The sequence below is a fragment of the Festucalex cinctus genome, chromosome 3 (genome assembly GCF_051991245.1).
Source record: "Festucalex cinctus isolate MCC-2025b chromosome 3, RoL_Fcin_1.0, whole genome shotgun sequence".
Classification (NCBI taxonomy): Eukaryota; Metazoa; Chordata; class Actinopteri; order Syngnathiformes; family Syngnathidae; genus Festucalex; species Festucalex cinctus.
In genome coordinates, this window is record NC_135413.1 from 25,512,089 (window position 1) to 25,539,961 (window position 27,873).

At 39.4% G+C, this 27,873-nt stretch overlaps 1 protein-coding gene across 4 annotated transcripts in view; it reads left to right on the top strand.

Annotated features, from left to right (window-relative positions):
• Positions 1-27,873, top strand: part of LOC144016227 (uncharacterized) — a 128,857-nt gene that overhangs the window by 44,869 nt on the left and 56,115 nt on the right. For 3 of the 4 annotated variants that reach the window (XR_013282863.1, XR_013282865.1, XR_013282864.1), the window contains exon 5: positions 20,801-20,854. The exons of the other annotated variant lie outside the window; for it this stretch is intronic. The gene's annotated coding sequence lies outside the window, so the exon portion shown is untranslated. The remainder of the gene's footprint in view (positions 1-20,800; positions 20,855-27,873) is intronic. 4 annotated transcript variants of the gene reach the window in all.

A 27,873-nucleotide genomic window follows, 5' to 3' on the forward strand; every position in this document is an offset into this window, starting at 1 on the left:
TAAATCTTACATTCTTAAAAAAAAAGAAAGAAAAAAAAGAAATCACAGCACACCGTGACCAAAAATGTCACAAAAGGTATCCTGTATTGCTGTGATGAGCTCATCTAAATTTACTTACATTGTATAAATGATCTTATACAAATCTGGTTGTGAAATCTGGGTTTGCTAACTTGAACACAAAAAAGCATTGTGCTCAAATGTAGCACGTTTCACGTATGTGCATTTCTTACATGCATACGTCTATGTCATACTGAGAGATGCCAAACAGCCCTCTGATAATACACGGCACAATGAGCTATGACCCATTCTGGCTCGAATCTGAAAATTCTGATTTGGCGTTTTTTAACAGCCAATTTATAGCTCAATTTTAGTCACCACCAATTTGCGCATTGCCATAGTATTCATGTTTGTATGTGTAGTTGCCATTCCATCCACATTTCTTAATGAAGTGATCCGTAAGTGCACTTTGAATTTGTTAGCATGTGTATTTTGTTTTAAAACATGATATGAAGTGAATCCCCGTCCACTCGCAACTCACTTTTCACAAATTAACCTCTTCACTGTGTTTGTGCCCTTTCAATAATGCTCTAAGATACCACAGGACAGCACCAAAGCCCTGGCAAATAGGAAAGTTATAATTGTTGTAAAGGAAGTATGTTGTAGTGACATAACTTGAATGAGAGACATTTTCTATGTCAGGGGAGGAGCTAAGTTTAGCCTGGTTTAAAACATGAAATAATCTTGTCAGCCATTTATATTTAAGGTCAATTTTGTAGGATGAATTTTAAATTATGTTAGTGTTTTGAGAGCATAGTCTGAGTATTACTCTACTCTATGTCAGGTCAATTTTCAAAGGCTATTCTTGAACAATATGTTATTGTTAACTTTAGAAGTGGGTTGCAGCTCGGCAACAATTGGCAAATGCGGGTCCCAGGTTGACAACAGTTGAGAAGCGCTGTCCTCGTGACGGCACTGCCCACCGCTGCTTGCCCCATATGTTGGGGCCGCACGCAAGGTGGTTTCTCAGGATACAGCCCTTGCTAATTATAAATTTCATTTGCATTTTAATTAGAACGGTACAGAATTAAAGCCTGCCAGCTGGATAATTTCGGAATGCTGTGCCTCCCTCCCTCTTTCTTATCCTACCTCCTCTCCTGTCCTGTTTCTGACTGTCCCGTATTTATTTCTGCCACCCTACTCAAGGTGGGATGGGATGTGGTGGCTTCTTATTTGCACACGTGTGCGAGAAACGCCAACCAATCTCACAATTAAATAACTTATGGTTCATTTAACTCTTCCCGTAATTTGGTTAAGCTTCTTGCCTTCTTCATGGGATTTCTATTAAGTTATCGAATGTCGCCTTGATGAGCAAATCAAGTTCCAAATGGCTGTCACGGTGCTCATTGAACACACTTTACACGTCCGCGGAAGCAAGCGATCTGCTTGCGTGGGCTGCTAATATCATTCAGTTGTGTTCATTATTTTTCAATCTCCATAATTCGTCCCGTTCCCCGTGTTGCGTGCCCTCCACCTCGTGGTCGTGCTCATTGCCTCTCCGTCACCTCCCATGGTGTCCTTGCTCAATAATTGTCATTAATTGATTGACAGCTCCGATAGAGCCAACTAACCCCGCTTCTGCTCTCGTGTCTGTGTTTTTAAATGAGAGCTTGTACATCCACTGACCTTGTCTGCCCGTCACCTGTCAGCCACGGTGAAGACAATCCACACAATGTCTCACCTTAGCAAAGTTGACAGTCCTAAATGATTGTAATTGCTTCAGAAATCTAGTTTGTGTTGTAGTGTATTGTGGATTTTAAAAGCTGGCTTGTAACATTTGAGCTCGGCCATTAGATTGTTTTTATTGGTGTTTTTTTGTCCATTATGTGCCCTCTTAGTCTTAACTACATTTTTTTTTCCACATTTCAAATTGAGTAGGTATACCAAATAAAATGTCTTTGGGTCCGAGGCTGTAAAGTTAAACCAAGTTTCATCATGATCTCTTCCAGATTTGATGCCATTTTAACTTGTACATATTTTTACATATTTGTATGTGTATATAATTTCAGTTCTTGTTGCAATTTGTTTCCCTTGTAGCTGAATTCACTTCATAGTTAAGGCGGGCAAACATTTGCAAACTTTTGCGAAAGCTGATTTTTCATCTGTTGGTCAGGATTCATTGACCAGACGTTCACCAAAGTTTTCATGTTTTTTTTTTATTTTATTTTTTTTATTCTAGTTCTTGTTCTTTTTCAGATCAGGAACTAATTTCTGTTCATTATTCTAGCCTGTGTCTACAATAACAGTCCACCTATTTGTGAAAGCTGAGCCATTATCTGTTTTTTTTTCCCTTCTAATAATTCATGCATGAACTATGTTCCGGGCCCGTGTAATGCATGACATTCTTCCAGGTTGTTTTGGTTTGGGAGGCTGCCAGCCCCAGTTTTGCACCTCTTTGCAAGCCCAGTTTGATGTGGTGTGAATAACATTCCGACGTACGCACACGCCCTCCATAGTGTTCATTCGGGGAGAGCAATGCGGGACACCCTCCCTGCTCCGAGGGTGGCATTTGGCGTGGGCTGAGCACACCTGGCAACGTGTTTCTATTCCCATTCCCCACCTTCCCCTCACCCATGGTGTTCATCACAAAACAAAGTAGTTACCCACCCACGCCCCATTCATTTTTATAACACCATCTAGAAAGTGTATGTACCGGTACAGTATAATCACATTTAGCGCTGAAGGAAGCATATTCAAAACAGTAAAGAAAAGCTGTGACTGGTTTTAATAATTACAAAAACACTCAAGAGAACAGTCCATTGCAATACCCTCTGCGGACTGGCATGGAGTAGAGCCTTCCTCTAAGGCATGGCTCCTTCCTGTGTAGCAACAGTGACTATGTGATAAAGACTTGGCAAAAGGGAGGCACACATTCTCCAGATCTAAATCTGTCTGCTGTCTTGTGAAACCTTCCCTCTGTCGCTTCACTTGAACCGTATCCATTTTTGTATGTGATCTTTATCAGTGGATGCACAGTGGTCGTGACATCACATTCTGGTTTTGTGTCATCTCTACGACATACAGATGAGAAAACAGAAAACAGTTGCTATGTATCATTATAGTATCTTTTCATCAAAATATACCAAGGATTAAGAAGTAAAGCATACCATAAAACGGCACTAGCAAATGATCTTACGCTAAAGGGGAAGTCAACGAATAATGTTCTTTACAATAATGTGTTCTATGCGGTCTCGTCCATGTTTATCCATCCATCTTAGGGGTGGCCAAAAACTCAGCATGTCGATCCGTGTACTGTATGTATGTAATGCATCATGGTAGGTAACATACAAATGGTTAATCACAATTTAGAAAACTAGGCAGCACAGTGGCACTGGTTAGCATGTCTGTCAGGCAGTTCTCAGATTCTTGGTTTGAATCACATCTGGCCTTCCTCTGAGGTGTATTCATGTTGTCTCCGTGTCTATGTGTGATTTCTCTGGCTTCCTCTCACCTTCCAAAAACATGTATTTTCGGTTCATTGAAATTTTTAGTTAAACATAAATAGAATCGGTGTGAAAGTCGGTATGAATGCTTGTTTATCTTGATGTGCCCTGTGATTTACTGGCGACCAGTCCATGGTGTACCCTGGATCTCAGCCAAAGTCAATTAGGATAGTCTTCATCTCAAATGTGCCAAAGAAAATGGATATGAATGAATGGCTGAATTCTGCAAAACAGCTTGCATACAGATTCATTTGGGGGAACAAAATGAACTATATAATAATGTGTAACTTGATTGATTGGTAGGCACTCCAGACACCCAATTATTTCTATACAAGCAATTAAATAGTCAAATTTAATTTTATCTCCTCTTTCAGAATTAACAGTACACTAACTAAGTAAAAAAGAAAAGCCATAGTGGACTACTAAGGACCATTTTTAGGTTCATCTTTGCCAATTGTCAAATATTTGAGTATATGAAGTGGTGCGGTGAGGTGCCGAGACAGCTATTTGAAGGGATTTTAACTCATTTGAGCAATTACATGCTTAACTGGCCCAAGATAATCTGTCACCCAAAGCTTCTCCCTCTCCTTGCCGATCCTCTGCTCTGTCTCAGAGCCTCCTACGCCGCACAAGAGACGCTCCCCAATAGCGGGATTTAGAGCACAAAAGCTCGCCCTGAATGGAACCAAGGCCTCCGAGAAATTAATTGCCTCTAACAAACAGCATGACAGCTAGCATGTTTTGTTTCCCATTCTTATCAGGCCTCCTGATGGAGAAGGGTGGTCTGCACTTCTAAAAGAGGATGAACCTACAAAGTATGGAATTTGTACCCGAGTTCCTTATTATGTGCTTTTTTTCTTTCTTTTTTTTTTAAATGAGACACATAGATGTGAGGTCTATGCACTGTCACAATACACTAAATTACCTCAAGTGTCAATGAAGTGAAAATGGGAAGACATGATGGAGTCTGTCCTTTTTTAATACCCAAATTTGGCACATCAGAAATTCAACTATTGAAACATTTTTATTCCTGCTTAAATCCTATTGATTAACTTGTCCTGTGTTGGGGTAAGCGTTCTACATTTTCCTTGATCAGGTAGTGAATTTGTTGTTTTTTAAATGCAAAGGAAAAAAAAGGTTACCATATTTTAAGTTAACGAATTGTTTTTTTTAATTGCGAATTTTAGATCCAAACGTATTCTTTCATATGGAATTTTCTAGCTAAAACATCTAATTGATTATTGCATTAGGAGGTCCCAGTTAGCGATTGGACTGTCTCCTTGATACAGGATATGGGAAGTCAGCTAATGTATTTGTTTATGGTTTTATTTGTATATAATATGAGAAAATAATACTATTTTAAACAGTTTAGGGATATTTTTAAACTCAATTCCACTTGTTACAACCGAATCTAAGAATTTGGAAATTAATCAAGTGTAACATTTCACACGGTTAGCGATTTTCCTTGGTCACGTTTGTGGGAACATAATCATTATTTGTTTGATGTATTTTTTTTTTATTCGTTTTTTTATTTGTTTGTTTAAGTACTTATTTTTTGTCAGTGTCAATTGAGTTTTGACCATCTTAAATAATTCAGGAGATCCTGATTAAGGCTTAAAAGAAATTATTGTTTTTCATTTCTTTCTTTTTTACTGTAAACACGCAGATCGGACATGCTCCATCAATGCCAGCCTGACGTCATCAACACAAAGCAACACATTTAAAAACACATTTAAAGACACCCAATGCAAATCTAACCGACAGCGAAAACGTGAACAATTGTGTTCAGTCAAACTGTACTCGGTTGTGGCTTTTTAGTTTTTGTGGAAGATATGTGACACATTTCGCCCCAGTTCTATCCCCCACTTGCTCCCACACACCCACATGTCACCATTCTGTCAGCCACCACCAGCGCGGCATCTATCATCCCTCCGCAGACGCCGCTGCCGCCGACTGCCGCACCCCACAAAAGGGATGCCGAGGACGCACAAAGACATTTGCATTCTTGCATCTCATTACGGTTATAATTGCGCGGCGGCGTTGGCGGCCCGCTCGCCATTATCTGCCACCGTTTTATCGGTGACGTTTGAAACGGCGCGTTTAAATGTCAATGATTGACTACAGAAAAAGGAGTGACCTTTTGTGGTGTCATCTTTCTCTCTCCTTCATCCCCTGTTCACACTCATCCTTCCTTTCACTTTCATTTTTTTTAAAGCGTTGATGTGCTTTGTCACTGCTTTGTTGGTCATACATTATGTTTACTCGGTTCACTTTTATGACAGCAGTTTGCTACTTTATTTACTCAACTGCAAATTACTAGTTATCTATTAGGGGTGAAGTGCATTTTTACTACATGTATTTTGAATGCTGTTTTCGCATTGTATTTCAAAGTGAATCGACCTTTATATGCGTGCGTTTACATTAAAAGAAAAACACAGCTAGTTTCCAAACTAAAAAAAAAAAATAGTTTGAGTCTCTCAGCTTCTTCACAAGATGTTCTCGCTATATGGAGCTTGAATGTGAGGCATCAATTAAGACATCTATGTATTTATACGTATGGATCACATCTATTTCATTGTGCTCAAGTGCACATATTGGGAATCATTTGGGGCAACTTTTTTCGGTTAGCAATTTGAAAAAAAAAAACATGAGCTTTGTTTTATCATCATTGAGAACAACTTTCAAGTGAATTAAATTGAGTGCTGAACAGCAACAAAAGCTTTCTGCAGAAATTCGACAGCCGGAAAGAGTTCGATCCACATAGCAGTAAATAACATTTGTACAATGAACACATTGCACTAATTAGAAACCAATTTTTTTTTCCATGGATCTAATCCACGATGTTATTTGTTTGCAAAATAGAGTGCTGAGTTTTAATTAGGACATTGAGGTATGATTAATCTGATTTAATAGACTTGCTTTCCTGACTACAGTTGAACACAACAGTTGAATCGGTGAAGGCTAATTCATCCATAGATATCGATATTTTTGATGACGGCACGCTGAAATATCATATACTTTGATTACAAATGACAAATTTGGCACTTAATAATGTTTTTTGGATGACTCATAAAAGTCAGCTTTGCAGATGCCATATCTGCTCTATAGGCCATGTGTGTTTTGGTTAAGACTTAGCACTGTGTCAGTAATATTAAACGTAATTACTGCCTTGTGGGACAGTCTGTGTTTCAATGGGGGAAGATGGAGGTGTATATTTGAGGTATGGCATTTATTTGGATAGCACATCCATGTAATTATTTTGGGGCACAACATCAATTAGTGTGGAGGCTACGGTTTGAGGACTTTGCTTTATTGTGTGTAGTTGTTTTCAGTATGGATACAATTATGGTCTATCTTCACACCATTGTAATATTTGTTAAGTATGCCTGAAGTAAATTGTTCATTTGGTCAATATACTCAGCAGCTTTTTATAGCAAGCCAATAAAAAAACAACCACATATAAAAAAAAGTGTCAACACTATATCTGCTTAAAATTATTGCCATCTTACTGCTACCACTGAATGAACGAATGATTTGTGTACTTGTAATGTGGCTTGCGTATGTATTGACTTTTCTTACCCTAGTTTTTAATTCTATTCATAATGTCACATGTCACAGGACTGCAGATGTAGTCCGGCTATAATCTGGCATATCTACATGTAAAAGTCCATTAATATGTACTGTCCCTTCTTAAATAAATAATAAAATGTTAAAAATGATTTTTATAGTTATCTTGTACCAGTCCGGGAATGATGCAGCATGCTTATAAGTAAAACGTATAGTATTCAGTTACTTCCCTAACTAAACTTTATTCAGTAGTGGCATTAAATGCATTGCTGCACACTGAGAAAATATACTTGTTGAAGCCATCTATTGTCACGTTGATAATTTATGTATAGTAAGACAGACTGTGTTGTTAATATGCGTGTGTGCAGTAGTCAGACGTATACTTCCTTTTATGGGAAAGTGTGTTTTTGTGCGTGGGAGCTTTGCATTCACAGGTACACATAACTGGATTGATTAGTCTGCATTGTAAACACCATAGATAACATCTATTTTTCCTGAGGCCTTTGAAATATGCGGAGGACTTATTTAGCTCCCCTGCTTTCATCTTCTCACTGTAGTATTCTCTCTCTATTTGACAGCTCACTCATTCCTGGCAAAACGAAGAGCTCTTTATTACTTATAAATGCTGCTTGAGGGAAACAGAATGTGAATGAAATGTGCACTGCTTACAGCGTGAACATGCGTATAATGAGCTGACAACCGTAGGAAGCGCAATCTTTAAGAGTTTATCAAACTCTGTTGCGCCTGCTAATTAGAGGCAGCCACATAAGCACCCGGATACATTTACATTTGATTTGATCCTGGCACAGAGAATCTCCCCATTAGCATCCTCCTCCCCGTGAATATGACAGTAATTGCTGTCTCACTGTGTTGCTGTTGTCCCATTCAGCGAATGTACCGCATACTGTAGCTTATTATTGCACCACACAGTCTAGGGAATCAAATAAATCACTTAGGTTATCTTATTAATTAAGTCCAAATAAATGTGCTCAGACTAATTTATTCCCTCCAAATACCATGGGATCTCTCGCTGTAACTAATGGCGCAGGCTGACATTTCCTCATCTTAAAAAAATAACCTCAAGTCATTTATTTAGATTTTTCCAATTAGAGATAATTCCTTTCGGCTGGAACATAACAGCAACAGTTTTTTTATTTTATTTTTTTTTATTCATAGACCCAGTATCACGTGTTATATGTGTTGTCGAATTTAGAAAGATAGAATAAAGGCTGCAGCAGTGACGGAACATGTGTGTTTTGTTAACAAATAGTGTGGAAAAGTTTTTGGAAACTTTTGCATTTGTGCATTCGTAGGACTCAGACAATTCATGCAAATTAAATATACATGTTAGTTATTCACCTCCAGTCATAAAGTCGATCATTACAGTAAATATCTTTTTATGAAAAACACTTCCGCATGTGCCATTAAAAGAAAAAAATCAAATGGAAATCAGCAAGTATGGCAGTAACTGAACATGCTTTCTTATTTGTAACCTCGATACGACAATGTCAGCTCCACTGTAAACTTAACCTGGCAATAGTCACATGGATATGCGTCGCAATATCCATCCGGTACCGCTCCACAGTATTTTCGTCGGGAAAAGGCGGGACATTCTGTACAATAATTCGAGCTGATTGGACGATACGACATTCTACACGTTTGTTTTAACCAATCATGGCCACGGGTGAAAATTTCAAAATGTCATCTCCGTTCATGTCGAAGGGCGGGAAAGCACGAACATCTTACCAGTTAGAAATGCACAAAGCACCCCTCGCTGTTCAACATTCAACCAGATAACGGTGAGTCATTCTGCAAGAACAGAATTAATTGCAGCGTCCATTTGTCCATGTTAGGTTTGTTTGTTAGCTCCGCCGTCAGCGCTGGCTTCCTGGTTTCGTCACAGTTGCATATCCCGCCCCCAAACACAATGTCGCTCTGTGATTGGTCCGCCGAACCACGAACGGCAGTTATCTGCGGGAGCGGTACAAGATGGAATTCTCCGGAGTTTGTGAACACACAAATACCGCGAGAATTCATCTTGCGAGAGCAAGGTTACTGTAAACTGAGGACCCCTTGTATTGCAACATAATTTGCCTAGAAATACAGCACTAATTATTGTATCTCCAGCATAAACCTCAGGTTGACGGATGTCCCCTCTATCAAGACACCTACTGTGACACCTACTGCAACACATGATGGTTGTAACGCTAGTATTTTATTTCCAGGAGCAAAGGCCACCATACGCGGGGACCTCGGTTTACTCTCGCATTTCCATTGTACAGCAGCAATGTAACCGAAATTTATACGCAAGTTAAACTGTGTTTAACCTCTGGTAATGTACTTGTAAAGCTATGATTACAGAAAATATTTGTATTAAAACACTTGTAGGCCATAAATTAAAAAAAAAAAAAAACTGTCAAAAGAAGAATAGGAAGTATATTTATTGAGCATGCTGTCTTGTGCCAAAGGATGAAATGAACTTATGTTGCTGCACAACCTTGTTCATTTTGCATTCTTTTAACTAGTGTTGTTCCGATACCGTTTTTTGGCTCCCGATACTGATACCGATACCCAGCTTTGCAGTATCGGCCGATACAGACACTGTACCGATACTTAAGTTTTGTTTTTTTTCTTCAACATGAAAAAGCTGTCCTGTCATTGGTTCAGAGCATTCAAGGGCAAATAGAAAATCTTAGATCGGCATGCAGTGAACATGTCACATATCAGTGAATGTCGTGCACCAGCAATACACAAGATGCAGCATCCAAAATCCTATATTAGCGTTGGAATTAATGGTATTGGCATGTCACTTGTGAGTAGTCACCGATACCGATACCACTGTTTTAATGCAGTATCGGCACCTCTGCCGATACCAGTATCGGTATCGGAACAACACTACTTTTAACCTCAAAATGTTGTATGTCGCTAAGTTTAAAAAAATGGAAATGGACTGCAAGGGTCTATTTGAATAATTTCTTCTGTTGACATTTAACAAAACACATTTATTTAGGCAAGCATTTCTAGTAAAACAGATGTTTTTTTTTTATTTTTATTATTTTGATTGTTTTTTTTTGGACTTTTTTTTTTTTGATAATTAAAATGCTATTTAAATTAATATAGTTACATCTAGGCCATCAAATTAGTTTGATATGTTCTGTTCGTAACCTCAAAATTTTTGCATTGTAAACCTCAGAGCTCTAACGACCAATAAATCCCATGCAGTAAGAAGTTTCAGATTTCGCTTTATAAATCTTTAGATCTTTAAATTCGGCTTTCCATCAGTGGCCTATGAACACACTTATAAGCCTGTGTTCATTCTTAGCCTCGTACAATGCTTTGCCACTTGACTGGCGAGTAAACAAATGTGTTTTCGCAAGAAAAGACCCTCCAGCGAAAGCGTGCAACACAGGCATACATACATGTTTTACTGTCCTGAACCTTGGTGCCCTTGGTGGAATAACACTTGAGCCAAAGCTCTGGAGTGCGTGTCCACGCCTCCCTTTTAAAGCCAGCGGGCACGTGAAGACCCCAAGCCCAGCCACGTTTATCTGACCCTAACCTTGGCGTATGGTGACCTTGACCCACACCTCACCCCTTCTTGGTCCTCAGGGCTACATCTGTTCCTTTCCCTAGGACACCCAAGTAGTTAGCCATACTGGAGCATCACCTTGGGGCTGCATTTGTTTTCTCTGGAGAGGTCAGCGGGGTTTTGTCATTAAGGACTGAACTTGATCTGCTTCTTCCTACATAAATTGGTCTGGCCGTACGAGGAGTGAGCACACTGTAAATAATGGGTGTTTAATGTCCCATGTGAAATAGAATCTGGGACAAAACTGACATTCTATACTTTTCCCAGGCAAAAGTGTCATGGTGCCATAGGAAAACAAGCTCCAACCATCAGTCACTTCACCGAGACAGACGGTGTTTCTTTGTACAACAATGTATTTCAAGTTCTACTTGAATATACTGTTGTCACTACTGCAGTATTCCCATCAAGTTCTAGAAACAGCCAGGTTTCTCACTCAATTGGCTTGGAAAAAGCTCCAACATTTGAGTTCTGTCATTTCAACCCAGTGGTTGATATCTTGATTGTAAGTTTCAATAAATCTGTGAATTGGCTGACCTTTCTGCATGTCTCCTCTGCAGTATAGACAGGCTTCCTTGTTGTGAAGCCATACCACCCGAGTAAGACGTTGACATTAATATCAATGAAGGGACACTGTCAGTGCCACCTTTTAATAGGGATGTCACGATAAGGGCAATATCGTGATATCGTGATATTAAAACTGCCACAATATCGTCGTCGTCATGTTCACAATATTTAAAAGGAACACATCTGTTAAAAAAAGTCAGGTTGATTTCCATTTGTGAAGTTCTAGCACCCTCTAGTGGCTAGTTTATTAGTGCAATTTAATTTTCATTAGGAATGTTTTGGTCTTCTACGTTTAAAATCTATGCTACTTGTCAGATGAAGGGGAACCTAATTTGCTTGTGAAGCGATCAATGTGTGCTTGCATTACCAAGTAAGTTCCTCAATATTGTTATTAGAGATTGTTGGTGGTTTATATGCATTGCTGTTATGTACAAAAGCACAATATTGTGCTTTATTTTTTACAATATTGTGATCTTTTTTTAAATATCGCCAACACCCCCACAATATCGTGATAATTATCGTATCGTGACCTTCATATTGTGATAATATCGTATTGTGATGTTTGGATATTGTTACATCCCTACCTTTTAATACATGATAAATTAAAATGATTGTTAGCTACAGATACTAAGCAATCAAAACTATTCAGACCATGATACATTAAACATTATTTTTCTATCCTGTTGCAAGGATCAAATTCAATAACAGAAAGATGAATGTGGGAAATCAAGGAGAAAAATTGTCTCCTGGTTGTATCGAATTCTTGAAGTATGGGAAAATATCCCTCCATCTCGAGTACACCCATGGTATCATATCACTGTGAAGTCAAGGGGTAGGCTAAAGGTTACAACTGTGAAACATGGCATTGATCCCAACACCTGACAACATTGCAACACAACACTCTCTTTGTATCTTATTTACCTTTTTTAATTTATTTTATTTTATTTATTTATTTATTTATTTATTTAGTTTTTTTTGGGGGGGGGGCACATTTCCACATCATTTTCTTTATCTACAGCAAAAATGCTACAGTGTGTATAAATACACATATTATATGCGTGTATATAAGTCAGTGTGTCTGGCGTGCAACCCACTGGAAATACACAAGCAGAGATACAAAAACATGGTGAAATTTATACACAGCACAGAACCACACTTTTAAGAGCAAGGAGGAAATCCTTTATTAGTGTATTCAAATATTAATTGACAGTAGACAGTAAGAAGCGGAAATGGCGTCCATGTGTTGCCTTTTGCATTGAGGTATTCCAATTGTAATGTATACTCGAGTAACTCTGTACTCTCACATAGGGCTGGGCGATATGGCCAAAAAAGAAAATCTCGATTTTTGCAGTCATTCAGGGCGATTACGATTTTAATCGATTTTAACCTAATACATCCAACAAATGTTTATTTAAAGGTTTCATTTATTCAAAAAATAATTCCTGTGCAAAATGTTCAGACACCAGTAATGTATACTGATTCTAGATTAGTTTTAACATACACTTAGCATTCATAGTTTGTGCTTAAATGCCACAATTAAGTAGTTGATAGCTATTGTAAACAAACTCGATTTCACAATTTCACAAATTTTCAACGATTCGATTTTTTAAAATGACAATGTATCAAATTAATTTGATTTATTGCCCAGCCCTACTCTCACACATATAATGTAAAACAAACTGGAATTTGACTTTTAGCAAATATTGTCCGCATGTAAATGTAGTCACTGTTAGTTTTTAATGTATCGCTAACACACCCAAGAAAACAAAATACCGGAATATCATCAGCTCTGTCATTGTGTACCACAGATGTGTTGTGTAACCGGTGTGTTATCAAAGTCTGTACTTAAGGTGAAATTATTATTCCCTTTTCATCTTTTCTCTATTATGATGGCAATACGTGCATGTCTGGAAGCAAAGTAGATGTGGCGCTCAGTGTGCTCTGCATATCATAAATCAGACCTAAAGAGAATGAATATCCACCCACAGTCTGTGCAAGGGCCACGCTATTTGTATGGCCAATGTGACCTTTCTCCATGGCCTCTCAGATTAGGTGTTCGACATAGAAAATTGCACTCTTGGTGCAGTCCATAAATCATACCCAGCCATTTTTTCCTTTAAAGAGCTATGTAAATACCAGTGTACTAGCTAGGTAAACAACACTAACCCCCAATACAAATGGCTTGAAAATTGAAGAAAAGCACCTTATTTTTTAGCTGAAATTGCTTTTGAAACCCAGTCCTCCTACAGGGGATGAGGGAGCTATGCGGTGATTTGTGCTGCGGGAATAGAAATGGCTTGAAGATAACCACACTCGACACAGTCCCTATGTTGGGGAGCTGTGACAATGATCAAAGATATCATTGTAGCACATTATTCGCTCCCGTGCAGGCTCCCCCAAATATTTTTGTATCTGATGTGACATCCACCCCAATGCACTCGCTTTCCTTCTAGCGGACAAAGGGGCTTGCATCCACCGGAGCATAGCAAGCCTGCTTTGACTGGTCAGTGGGAAAGGTTAGTTAGCTTTGAGAGGATAGATATTAAAATGAATACCCTTTGGAATTTGTTGAGATGTACCTGTGATTCTGCTGAGCTGCATTAATGCTAAAGACACAATCAATTGTGAATTTTTCCTAGAGTCAGATCAATGAAATGTAGTCAAATTCCAATCCCCAGTTATGAATTGCTTAAAACTATGAGGGGTCCCCAGTATACCGACAGACTAAGAATGTTTCTCAGTTTGAAGAATGCAAAGTAAAGTCTTGTGAACTCGCCATGTACGGTCTTCTTAAGAATTTACAAAGGTAAATTGGAATGGCTGTGTAATTGTTAACTTCCCCTCCACTCTGATGTATTTCAACGATAGCAGCAAGAAATGCATCTTGGGATATTTTCCGCACCGAGCCTTCACAAGTATCCATGCTTTTAAGCTACCTGGTTTAAGCTAGCTGACAAGAATAACTTCTGGGTATTGTTGTGTTCTTGATTTATGCATTCAACTTGCAATTGATTTTGGAACAGTATTTGGGCCGCAACTGATGACATTTCATAAGATCACAAGGACGTAAGAACGGACGACACATACTGACAAATGGCTTAAGTTGAGAGGTTGTGAATCAATTAAGTTGCTTGCGTAACAGGAAAAGAATATGAAAACACGCGGCACAAGGCGGCACTCTCAGCTATCACGATACTTATTGATTTACAACTATTTTTATATTTATGGCCTGCAAATGCTTTCAGAAGAATAATTTTGTAACATTTTGAGTTTGTGGAATGAGCACAATGAACTAATAATCAAACTTTTACACTATTTGACAGTTGCTAAAAGAATTACGTGACTTTATTCTTTAGTCATTTAAAAAATAATCAACTAGTTGATTTTTGCAAACGGCCAATGACGAACAATTTTTGTTTAGTTCGGTTTTTACCATTTGCCTGGATTGGTACTGCAGCAGCAGTGAGCTAAAATGCATTGCTTTGCTTTAGTCAAAACCAGTGATCATGAATGTTATGTGTTCATGTCTGATTAAACATTTAAAAACAACAAACTGTGAACAGACCGTTTCTATTGCAGATGCTAAATGTGTGTTTGTGTTGTTTTTATAAAATCCCATCATTTATTTTCAATAAATTGTATGCTAAATGTGCAAGAATATCCCATTTTCACTTACATATTGTAGATATGATATGACGTGACGTGGATCGATTATTGCCTAATGGCTTTTATTGTGATAGCAATCTTTCGCCTTGGCAATATGTTGGATTGCAACTTCAAAGCTAACCCACAGATTTGTCATGTTTTCAAACCGATCATCATCATTACATTGGCGGCATTCAAGTTTTGTTTGTCAACCAACATAAAATGCAAAGTAAAAATTGCATGTTGGAACCCAAAAACTTGGATACCATCAAACCTTCGGTTCACAAAAGAGATCTGCTTCATCTCACATTTCTGTGTTCACTGTTAGGAATTCCAATTGTGTTACTGTTAAGGAAAAAGAGAACATAATACGGAAACTTGAGCATAGTTTTGGTGTTTTTATATTCTACAGCATGACAAGTCAAGTCAAGTCATCTTTATTTATGGAGCACTTCCGTTTGGTTTGGTGAAGTAATGTGTATAAAATCAAACAGGCAATAAAGGCTTCAGTTATGTCTCCATTTCTTTTATAGTAAACCCATTTAAAAAAAAATGGTAAACATAACTTGGTTCTGAGGCTACAATTAATTCATTCTACTTCCAGTCATTCATTTAGTTTGGTTGGTCAGTTGCTGAGTGTTGGAACTAATTGACTTCCGGAATGAGTTGTGACTGCATGATTCTGTGACCGTTTGGCAGCCCGTCAGCATTACAATCCCACATTTCCGACTTTCAAGGAGAGCCGCAGGGCACGCCCCGCGGCAACCGGCAGGACGGCTAATTCCTAACATCTGCTACAAGTGCGGTACAGTCCCCGTCGCGGCGTCGCCATAGTGGTATCGCTCGGGTGGGATGCCGCTTGGCAGCTTGTCACTTTTCAGACGGATGAAGAATCACCCCCATCGCGTTCTAAGCAGGTTGGGTAGAGAGCAAAGTGTTTCATTTCAGCACGGTGGACCACTGATGCCTGCAGTAGATCCCCTGTTATCTAATCAAACAGCACTGGTCAGTTAGGATGCCAACTCCTAAATCCACAGCCGCCTGTAAAGCCGTAGGGGGAGATTAGCAGCGACAGCTCCAATGTCCTACATTCAAAGACTTCCTCTTAAGATCTTTTTTTTTTTTTCCCTGGAAAGTACAGTTATCCAGACAAGCAAACACACATACAGACATGCAGCCTAAAGTAAGAGTCCTTCATGCCGTAATAGGGCTATCACAAAGACCACACAGCTTGCATTTTGGAAGAAGACTTGATGCTTTGTGTGCAGCCACTAGACTATCTCAAAGAGGCACGGCTTGTGCCTTGGTACAGAATTCAAACATTTTATTTTGCCCAAAAGAAAAATGATGGTGGAGACAGTCATCCTTTTGCTTAGACGGTCTGTTACGCGCCCAAAAAGCATTGCATCATAAGAAAATTTACTCTTTTAAATAATAAATATATAGTATATTACATTCTTATGATGCAGTAATCTTGTCGTGGAACTCGATGAATGATGGTGTGAATATAGTACACATGGTAGACTAATTTCCTATAACTTGCGGTCCTCATGCGATGTCAGGGGTAACCTGGGGAACATGCCCCCCCCCCCCCCCCCACCCCTTTATAAAAATAAAGTTGTGTTGTTGCACATCCACTATAGTAGCATTGACACTCTCATTTATTTATTTATTTATTCATTTATTTATTCAGTTAGTTAGCTAGCTAGCTAGTTAGTTAGTTAGTTAGTTAGTTGTTTTTATTTCAGGCAAATTAATGCAATTCCTTTTTTTTTTTTTTTTTTTAAAGAGCTCAGAATTGTTCATTCGGTAGTCTTACCGATTCAACGTCTTATCATCATTGCTCTTTTTTTTTTCTTTTTTTTTTTGTGCGTTTGCGTGCGTGCGTGCGTGCGCGTGCGTGTGCGTGCAAATACGTATAAATTTATACTCATTAATTCACCTAAAACCTTATAAATATCCCATTACCCTTCGCCTTAACCAGGTACTTCAGAATCTTGCCAGAGTCGTGAGGTTCAAATGGTCAGGAGACCAGAGAAAAGGTCAGAAAAAATAAAGAGAAAAGAAAGATAAATCAAAGTGAAATCCAGCACCGACCAAACACTTCCTGCCTTCCCCATGGTAACAAAATCAAAGTCTTAGGCCAACCCCGAAAGCCTCTAAATTCCAGCAAATTAGCGAGATCTCAAGAGACCAGAGGAAAAACTAAAGAGAGGAAGGAGGGAAGGATCGATGAGGCAGAGTGAGATTAATGCAATTCCAATATTTTCTGCATATCGACTTAAAAAAAACAGTTTTAGATCTATATTTAATTTCTTTCACTGTGTTCTTTAATTGTAAGAGTGCTACAATTTTATTTAGATGTGTGCTTTTATCATTTTAGAGACAAATGATACTATTATTAGTTGCGGCCGAGATTTGGGGGCCGCAAAATGTTTTTCTCATTCTTGAAGGGTGCGAACAGAAAATTATTGAGAAGCACTGCCTTAATGGCATCTTTTATATAATAAAAACTCTACTTAAATACAGTAATATCAACAAAACTATAATTGTGGTGTGTTAATGTTTTTTTTCTTTCTTTTTTTTTTTTTTTAATTAAAATGTGAATTCTAAAATGAAGTTAAGCAATTTGAAAAAAAGAAGCTTGTTTGCTATATTACAAGCAAGTGATATACCGACTATGAGTGCTGACAACCAAGAAGCTAAACTTCTCCATGACAGTTTTGCTGTCCATGTATTTTTTCAATATTATTCCCAAATAGTCATTTTTGCTGTTATTCACTGGAGTTGTCGTCTGACTTTCGCCTTTATACCTGCCAGTTAGTGTAAATCATTAGTGTTTAAATGCTAATAATAGGAAAGTAAAGAGCCCTGCTTCTCCAATGTAAACATTAACCAGATGACTCAGTGTCAGTGAAAGTTACACTGCTGGGAACAGATGGGTTTCTCTTGAGTGGGATGGATGGTGTCACAGCACACATCTCCATCAAATTAGCGTACGCAGAGTGAGTCCTCCAACCCCCGCTTGCCCTGACCATACACCGGAAAGCAGGTGTCTGCTTAATAATTTGGTCAAAGATCAGTGAGTTAAAGGTTGAGGCCAGGGGCAGAGAGGGCCGGGGTCATCCTGGTGGCAGGGAGGTGGTGAGACATGATCTCCTCAAGTCTGAAACGTCCAAACCCCAAGGTCATCCATTAGTGCTCTGGCCCATTGGTGCTGCAAGACCTGCAATAAATTTACTGTGCACCCTTAACCCTCTTAATACTCACAGTGACCCAGATGAGGAGATCAGCTCCCTCAGGGAGGGGCACATTACATTATTAGCACTGCACGTTCATTGGCAGCTATTATGTTCTCGGGGCATATAATGGGTGACTTCATACTGTAAATACTTCAAGACGCCTATAAGACAATTAAAAAACAAACAAAACAAAAAAGCAAATTGCTATTATTAGTTAGTTATGACTTCAGCGTAGCTGTAATCACCAAAATTGCCTGAATAAATCTGCCTCTATGTTGCTGATGATGTGCGCAAGATTCCATCTTTAATTCAACGGACTGCAAGATATTTTATTATCTACATCTCCCTAAGCCATCTGTGATCAGTTTCAAACATGCAGATGGCGGTGTTAATGTCTGGCTTAATTCTTAAAGAACATCAGAGTTATGACTGATCCTTATCTGGCCTTTCAAACAATGAACAACTTGTCTACCTTTTTTTTTTTTTTTTTTTTAATACTACGGTGAGGGGGAAAAAAAAGTGGAAGCCATGGCAAGAGAGGAGAGAATGAAATGTCAACAGTGTCAACCACTCCCTTTAAATAGGACTCTCCTATGATCTCTTGCCACCGCGCTCGGTCAAACCTTTCCAGGTGTCAAGACTGGGGCGTCGGGAAAAAGAAATTACAGTGACACAGTGTTGACAGGAAGAAGAGACATGCCGGTTTGCAGCCCTCTCAGGACAACGAGGGTGCCGTCACCCCGGGCCAGCCACAAGGTCTAATGAATCAAGCAACACCTTAAACTTCTACTCTGCCATAGGCTTTTGGCTGAGGGCACCTGTACAGTGTCACTGATAATAGGATCCTGTGTCGGACTGCTGTTGATCTGACGTCTTCTTCAACCTCTCCCTCGGCCTGCCTTTTTGACACGGCCTCATTTGCCACTTGCTAGTAAAGACATCTTGTTATAGAAAAGACTACAGCAGGAGGCTTTCGCTCCAACAAAGGCCAGGCTATTAGCTGTGATTGTAATTGTGTCTGATTGCAATCTCGGCATAGGATTTGTAACGTTTTGGCAACGCTCGAGAGGAGAGGTGGGGGGGAAAAAGGCATTTTAACGCAGCTCCGTGCCCAATCTTGTTAGATTTACATTATTAGGATATTCATCAGTCGTGGATCTTAGTTGTTGGCTCTTGCATCCATACCGGCGGATCATGGTGCTTGTTTTCTGTACTAATGTATTTACTACTAGTGTTGTAAATTAATTACTGGAGCATGTGTATCTTGAAAAACTATATTCATTTTTTTTTTTTTTTTTTTGCATAACTCTAAAATTAGCACAGTCTTGTGAACTGTTATAGGCGCAACTGTTTGTGACAATATTGGTATTGGCTGCTGTTGCAAGTACCGACACCTTGAAATAAGGCCGATATAGTATTGGCCCGATATCGAAAAAAAAACAAAAAACATGCCGTTCAGTAGCTAAACTCAAAAAGTGAAACTGATACATGCTATAGCATACTGTATATATTTTTTTCCACTTAATCTATGCATGACAATCTGTACTTTTATCTTTAAAAAAAAAAAAAAAAAGTAAAGGTGCTAGAAGCTTGTCTAAAATAATGCTGGAGTCCATGATAAATGTTATTACTAAAGCCAGGATATTTGCTACTACTTAACTGTTGACATCTGCACAACATGTTTTTACAATAATAAAGGTCGTGGTGACTTTATTACTAAACGTTGCTTCTGTATTGATGTTGGTTTACCTGAAATTAAATGAAAAAAACAATAAAAAATACATTCTGAGAAGATGAAATACTGACACGACTTGATTATTAAAACGGGGGGGGGGGGATTTCCTACCCTAGTAAGTCATTGACATCTATTTTATCTTCCATGCCTCCACACGTTTTAAACTGTCTTTCGTGTACCCGGCAGAAACACAGACCCCACCCCATAACACAACCACCCCCACCCCGCCCGCATGCTTGGCTGGCGACTCCTTTGTGTGACGGTTCCATCTCTTCATCACGTAGAAGACAGTCTGTCACAGCAGCAATCGCACTCTCACGCCTTTTTAATAAAATGCTCACACGGCCAACCAATTAAGAGCCATCTGGCCTATACGCAAAGTTACACAACTAAAAGTGTCTTGTAACCAAACCAGTGGAGGGCACGCATGCCGTTTAAAAAAAAAAAAAAAAAAACGTGACAGAGGCAGCCGTGGCCTTAGAAGTGTGTGTGATTCCCGATGAACTTGAGGTCATAGATTCCCAGTGGCTGAGTCGGGGCAGGGAATGGAGAGCAGCAGGGTTCAGGCATTGGGTCAGTGGAGCCTCAGAAGTGGCCAGTCAGCTTTGCTCCCAGGAGGGATGATGGTGACTGATTTCGCTGGTGTTTTCTCAAGGTCCACTGAACCCTGCAGCAAAGACTCTCCCAACTTAGAGCCTGTAGAGAGAGGGGAGCAGTCCTCTCATCTATAGTTCACATAATTCCAAAGTAAAGAGGGAGATGTGTGTGTGTGTTTTAGTCTGGATTTAGTCCAGAATGTCCTGCGCCGCATAAAGTCCTGCCACAACCTCATGGTGGCACTGCCAAACCGTATTTCATTTGTTTTCCCATGAAATTGACCTAATGGTTCAATCCCTGAACAATAGAAGAAAAAAAATATGGGAAAAACCTTCTCTCATACATCTTTTCTCCCATCCAGCTCAATGAAACGGCTCAACTTGGTCCTAATCAAAATGGCAGCCCTACTGGCAAGGTACGTCCCAGCTGTGGCTCTGGCCCAGCATTTTTCCCCCCGTTTCCCTCGTACATTGTTCCGGGCAGCACATCCAAGAGCTCTTGCTGTGTTATGTACTTAGCTGAGGTCAAAGTTGTCATTATCTGGGTCTTGTTGGCACTAAGGCCTCCTCTGATGATAGGGACTCGCTTTCAGACCCCAGCAGCTTTTAGCACTGCCTAAGAATTAACCTCTGTGAAGATCAGGCAATCAAGCACCTGCAAATCTTGCCCGCCCAGGGCCGGCCGGAATGCTGCTGCGTTTATAAAAGGCGTACGCTTTATGACGTGATGTCACATGTGTGCTGTTTGCCATGACCCTGTGTCTGTTTAGCACAGAGGCTGTAAGATTTGACTCTGATCTTCCCCCGCCCTCATTTAGTTGTTAGGGATTAGGGAAGTCTATGTACAGATTGCAGGGCCATGTGCACTTTAATTAGGTGACGAAAAATGACTGGAAGCGTGTCATCATATAAGACTTCTGTAAAATTCAGACTACATAAGACACACCCACTAAATGAAATATGTCATAACTCTTTTTTTCTTTTTTTTATATCCTTTTTTATACAGCCAATCTGCCAATACAAATGTGCCAATGTGGGCAAATTTGATGTTAAAACGTGGACAGTTAACGTAGCGCTTGTGGAAAAATTCCTATTGACAATAAATACAAGTTTTTTTTTTCCTCCTCAAAAAATACTTGGCTCTCCAAGTACCACCATCATGACTAAAAAAAAAAGAAAAAGAAAAAAAAACACTATTTTAGAAAGTCCTGGTGTTAAAAAAAAAAAAAAAAAAAAAAGGATTTATTCCTAAAAAGTAATGTCATAATTACTAGGGATGTTTGGTGGTCCTCGTACCACACTATAGAATCACTGGACTAAACATAAAACAAGGTTTATATCATTAAAAAAAAAAAAAAAAAAAAAAAAAACTCCTGTCGAAGTTGCGGTTTATAGCCGACAATCACAGTAAAATTCATTCTTGTTTGTGTTACCTTTTAGGAATGATCATTTGACAAAGCTTAATGATCAATTAACTGACTTTATTTGGAACACGAACAGCTCTGTGAATGTTCTGAACTCCTGTCTCAAAGCCACTAAGTCGAGTAGATATGCAATAGCTATAACATGTATTGTAGCTAAACTTCCCATAGCTGACATCCTGCATTTTGACTCACTTCCACACAATCAACCAAATCCTTAACAATCAATTAATCAATTATGCCCCTCATAATAGTCCTGTTTGAAGCTGGCTCCATCCGATTAGAATTTGGCAAGGAATTTCAGCATGGATGGAGGGAAAAAAAAAACGGACCTCATCAGAAGTGAAGGCTGGTGAAGGTTAAGCTTATATTTCTCCAGCTAAGCGCTGCCGCTCTCATCTTGCCGTATTCATGCGAACCCCATGGTGTAAGTCTTCAAGTAATTATTTTCAAGAATATAGCATGTTTTTGAAAAGATGTATTTCCCCCCGTTCTCACTGTATTGTTATGCATGCGCGCAAGCAGACATGCCCCCCCCCATGGCAATTTTGTCAGAAGTTGACAATGTCTTGATTTAGTTGTCTGGCTGTTCCGGGCCAGTTTTCCCCGCTGCGCTAATGTGAACAGGACATCCTGCTGGGCACCAAAGAATACCACTTCACGGCGGCCGCGGAGCTGGCAGCTTTTATTTATAGCGCTAGTGAAATGAATGGGTATTAGTGTCCAAACATTTCACCATGCTCCTGCAGCCACACACAAAAGCCACTGATTTTCCAGCAAATCTGTGCTTATTTTATTCAAGACAACTAAAGCGAGCGCAGGCTAGAGGGAGAGAAGGGACACGTTTATAATGACTTAAAAGAGCTGAAAAGAAGAATAGCAATGACATCAGAAAGAGAAATGGAAAACAGGTTAAAGTGGCTGAAAGTGGAAAATGCCTACATCATTAAAATGATGCTACTTAAAGGTGGCATTATGGAAAATTGACTAATTTTAATTGCTTGTATACAAACAATTGGGCGCTCTGGAGTGACTGCCCACCCCTCAAGTGTGAAATTACACAACACAAATTTTGAGTGCAGCTTTTTTCCCCAATGTGTGTCTGTGAGCTGGCTAATTCTGAATTTGGCCCAATTGTGATGTCACAAGCATGCTAATTTACATACCAATTCCACTGCAAGTTATTTAACTCATGACTTGGCAGCTAGGCAGGGCAAAGGTCATCATTTGCCAGCAACAGGTGCACTACATGGAAACAGTGTCACCTAAAAGCCAAAAGCTGGCTAAATAAGACGCACGTACTCTATCATTCCCTGAAGCTGTTGATGTGGTGGTTTGGAATTTTTGTTTGCCGATGTGTGTGGTGCTTGCGCCACACAAACAAAATGTGGAATTTGTGGAATTTGAATTAAGCAGTAAAATCCACCGGTTTGTATTTGTCTCGGGGATAGCCATTTTTCCCACATGCTGTCATGTAAAAATGACATCACAGCTGCCTATAGGGCTCAGGTAACGACTAATCTCAGGTCTGCTCAGGTCAGCAAACTCAGAAAACAGGTGAATCGTGATTGGTTGGTACCTGAACCCTGTGCAACTGTGATGTCATTTTCAGTCGACAACAAGGAGCAAAATCGCCGCCCCTTGGGATGGAGAAAAAATGAGTGGATTTTTCTGCTTAATTGATCATCCATAAACACAATATTAATCAGAATACCATGTATAGACTAGTGAGCTGCATAGAATACATTATTGAAAAGAGCCTTTTTGGGTTAACTTCCCAGTTAAGTGTCTTCGGAATACCTTCCTGCTAGTATTAGTAATACTATTCCATTTCCCATAATCAGTCAAATTCAAAGTGAAAATACTATCCATTGTTTTACAGTCGTTATCAGTGCTCACACTTTTTTAGGCTCTGTGTTCAACAAGTAACCATTTCCTACCACCACTAATTACGTGTTGGTGTGCCTCCATGAGTGGAAGTATAATGTGAGGAATAAGTGGTTCGGAAAATGGATAGCTGGATGGATGGATGCGATACAAACAGTAGCCGCTTCCTAGCTTTGCTGCGAATAAAAGACAATCTCACTCACATGTTGTCAATCACCTTGCCGTCAATACAGGCCTGCTGCCTTAAAACGGGATATTTTCAGCTTGGCTAAAAGATGGAAAGAAGGCTGTGCTGTAATTTGATGAAACACCTCAGAAGAAGATTTTAAATACTGTCCTTCAAGTGCGTTCAGTTAAGAATCCCTTCTGCTACCATTTGTCAGCACCATTCTCCCAACTGTCCTGTTAGCCGATTGAATTTCAAGCGGACACCTCCCATTAGATAGCAGTGGCTCGGCTGACTCCTCTTGGCTTTTCGGAAGGAATCAGCCTTGGGACAGGGTGCTCTCCGGGCCCCCGGGCTGCTGCTCTTTGCTTTCTCCTGGCTGTCCAGGACCTCATCAGCACAGAGTCGGCATGTCCCGGCGTCTCTGCAGCTCACCTCGCCGATCTTCATCTGTCATTCCTGCCCTTCTGCAAACACACTGCTCTGACATTTGGAAGGAAAAATCTGGCATTCAACCCTCCATATGGATTTTTTTGTTGATTATGCTTTCTCTCTGCGAAGATTGCACATATTATTGACTTTACAATCCCGTGACTATTTGCACAGCTCGGTCAAGTCCAGCAATGATATTCAGCCTGCTTTCCCCTTTCACATGCACACTTTTCCTTCCCTATTTCATTTTTCCCCTCGTTTGCCTGTGTTTTACTAATGCCCTTTGGCCACGACCCCTTTTTTTATATGCCACCTGGGATCGGTCACTGATGTCATTACGCTGGTGATCTGATACACTGGATGTCCATCGGTGTACTTCCCCTGGCCTCAACTCCCGACGGCATCCTCATTCGAAATCTGTTTCACTTCCAGGCCCGAGGTCCACGTTTTGCGATTTGAAATTACATCCTCCAAATATTCTCGTTTTTTAAAGCAGCAGGTGGATATCCTGACAATCTGTCATACCCAGTCATCTTTTTTTGAGGGTCAGAGGAGAGTAACTTGACTTAACAGGTCAACCTAAGTTGTCTCCGCCCATCTCCAGAGAGGGGGAAGCCGTGGAACCTTCCATTAGGAGCTGACCCCCACGACGCACTGCTCTGCCCTCAGCCAGGATATCACATGCCGGAGACAGACTGCTCATTAAAGTCTGCTGCCCGCTGCAGGATTAGTGCTTTTCATGGTTTTTATGCTCCACTCTGACAATAGGCGAGGCTCGCCGCTTCAAAATGGATTGTGCGCGTTATGAATCATGGAATTATAATTTCTCTTTCATGATGAAAACATTGGAAAATCTGTCCGCTCGCACAATGCAAAAGAATTAATTGGGGTCTGTTTTTCAAGGGCACGTTGTTACACTGTCTGAGCCCAAGGAAACTGAGAAGGGGGGAGTAGTAATGAGACATTTTCAAATACAGCGCATCATCGTTTGCACTGATACCTTCTGCCGCTGACCTTTCACCGACACCATACTTCAGAGTTTGCCTACACTTAACACTGTTACTGTTAACTGTTTATTTGAGATGTGATGTTTTCAAAAGAGTGGCGGAACTAACAGCAGAGGATGCCATCCGCATGACACAGGTAGCTGGTGACAATAGCGCTTGATCTGTGTAGGAGGCAGGATGTTGATGACAGCAGGGAAGAGCACTGCTCTCACTATGGCACCGAGCATCTACAGTAGGGTTGTTCGATACCACTTTTTTTCAGACCGATACCAATACTCAGACCCTCAGTACTCACCGATACCGATACCAATTGCCGATACCAGTAGTACATTTTGACAAATAAAAAAAAAAATCACTAAAAGATATTTTTAAACAAATCTATTTCCTTTAATTTTGACCAAAAAAAAAAAAACGCACAATCACACTTCCTTTTTTTTTTTTTCCTTTTTTTTTTTTGAACATATAAACAGATGAACAGCAGAGATAAAACAAAAAACAACAACAATCAAAAGAGAAGAAAATCCCAATAACATAATCATTCAATTAATCATAACTTACATGTTCAAAAGGGAGTAGGAAGAAGTTAAAAACTTATCTAGTCCTACCCCTTTTACTAAATATATTTAAACTTATTTCATTATTAATACAATTTTAATTTACTAATTATTAAAAAATAATAATAAAATAATAAATGATATATATAACCCAAGTTATATATATATATATACACAAGTGCACTTAACATATTCACATTTACCAAAAACATATATACATAAATTTACTAAACATATACCATAATACCTATCTAGATCATTTACACATACTCACATGTACACTTCAATAGTCTTAACACTCAAAATGCAACACAAAAATGCTCTTTTAGTTTAAGATTCACAATTTTGAAGTATTTACAAACCAGTGAAGTTTTGGTGAAAAACTGCTGCAAGCTAGCGCCACTTACAGGCAAGGAGGACTCACTTAACGTCTTCCCCCTCTGCCGTCGGTCGCATGTACTCGTCTGCGTCACGAGTACTCGAGTACTTGGAGAAAAGGCTGGTATTGGCCCGATACCGATACCTGGTATCGGTACTCGTCCATCCCTAATCTACAGTATTTTTTTCTGCCAATATTCATAGTGAATGGCATGACAGGTAGTTGCCAAAATGGAAGCGCATTTCTTAGCGCGCTGGTCCTTCAACCTTCAAACAATTCTTGGTACTCTTTCATGAAATAAACGGGTTGGAAAACACAGTGGCCATTGTAATGGGGTATATGCCACGGAAGAGGCGCTATGTGATTTTGCACAACAGTTTATTTCCAGTCCGGGTTGCGGGTTGGGACCAAGGCCTGAGGAGTAATGAACATCCACCCCTAAAAATATCTTTGAAGTATAATTTTGAATCCACCCCAAACAATAGTCTCAAAACGTTTTCATATTATTTCAAACTTATCTTACGATATCATAATTCAAAAATACACTCATCAAAATGCAAGACATAAGGACATGGTATGCATCTGTCTGGAGATGATGATTTAATCGCATCTGGTGCAAAATCAGCTTCACATTTCACATTTTTTTTTCTACATTTTCTAAATGGGGGGGTCCTCGATTCGCAAGGGCTTGGTTCCTACAGTGTCACTTGAGGTATATTAAAAGCTGGAATGCACTAGAAAATCATTTTTTTAATTTAAAACATACAAGCACCTCAAACCAAATCAACTCATTCCACTTTGAAATATCTTAAGATACATATTGAATCTTTTTTTTTTTTTTATTGGAGAGATATATCTTAGAAGGAAATGGCATATTTACAGTCCTGGCAAGTTCTTTCAAATGCTTGTAAAATGACAATAAAAAACAGTCATTCATATCCTCTCAAACTGAGCCATACCATATTGAATCCAATCGTGATCCCACTCCTGATGTATCCCAAACCGTATCCAATTGTCTTTTGGAGAGAGATGCACAACTCTCGCGACCACGTGACGTAACCCAAATCTATATTGTCGGAATGCAGCATAGTCTGTCACTCGCCCAAGCAAATGCTGTTGTAAATTACAGTATACAGTATTAGTATGAAAAACACTTGTAAGTGATGGGAATAAAACAATCCATGTAAGAACAGATGTACAATGTATCTGACTGTACCTTCTTATGTGTAAGGGGGTTGTAATTTGACATACTTTCATTCATTTTACTATTTGGGAGGAGACATCAACAATTTGGTTCGGTTTAGCATCAAAGTAGCTCAAAAGAGTGGCAGGTACATTGTCGTAAATTCCGAATGGTACTCTAATTAGAAGTGTTGGCAACACTGTCATTGTTTATGTAGTTCATCTGGATTTTTCACACTCCTTGGTAATGAACAAAAAGTGATAAGGAGCAGGTAGATTTCAAAGGTGTTAATGAACTGTTGGGTAATACCCTCTGTTCTATTTTGAAGGGTTATGATTACAATAACTACCTGTTATTTGTTAGTAGGAGAAATGTTGAATAGTTAATTCTATGTCACTTCTGAAAT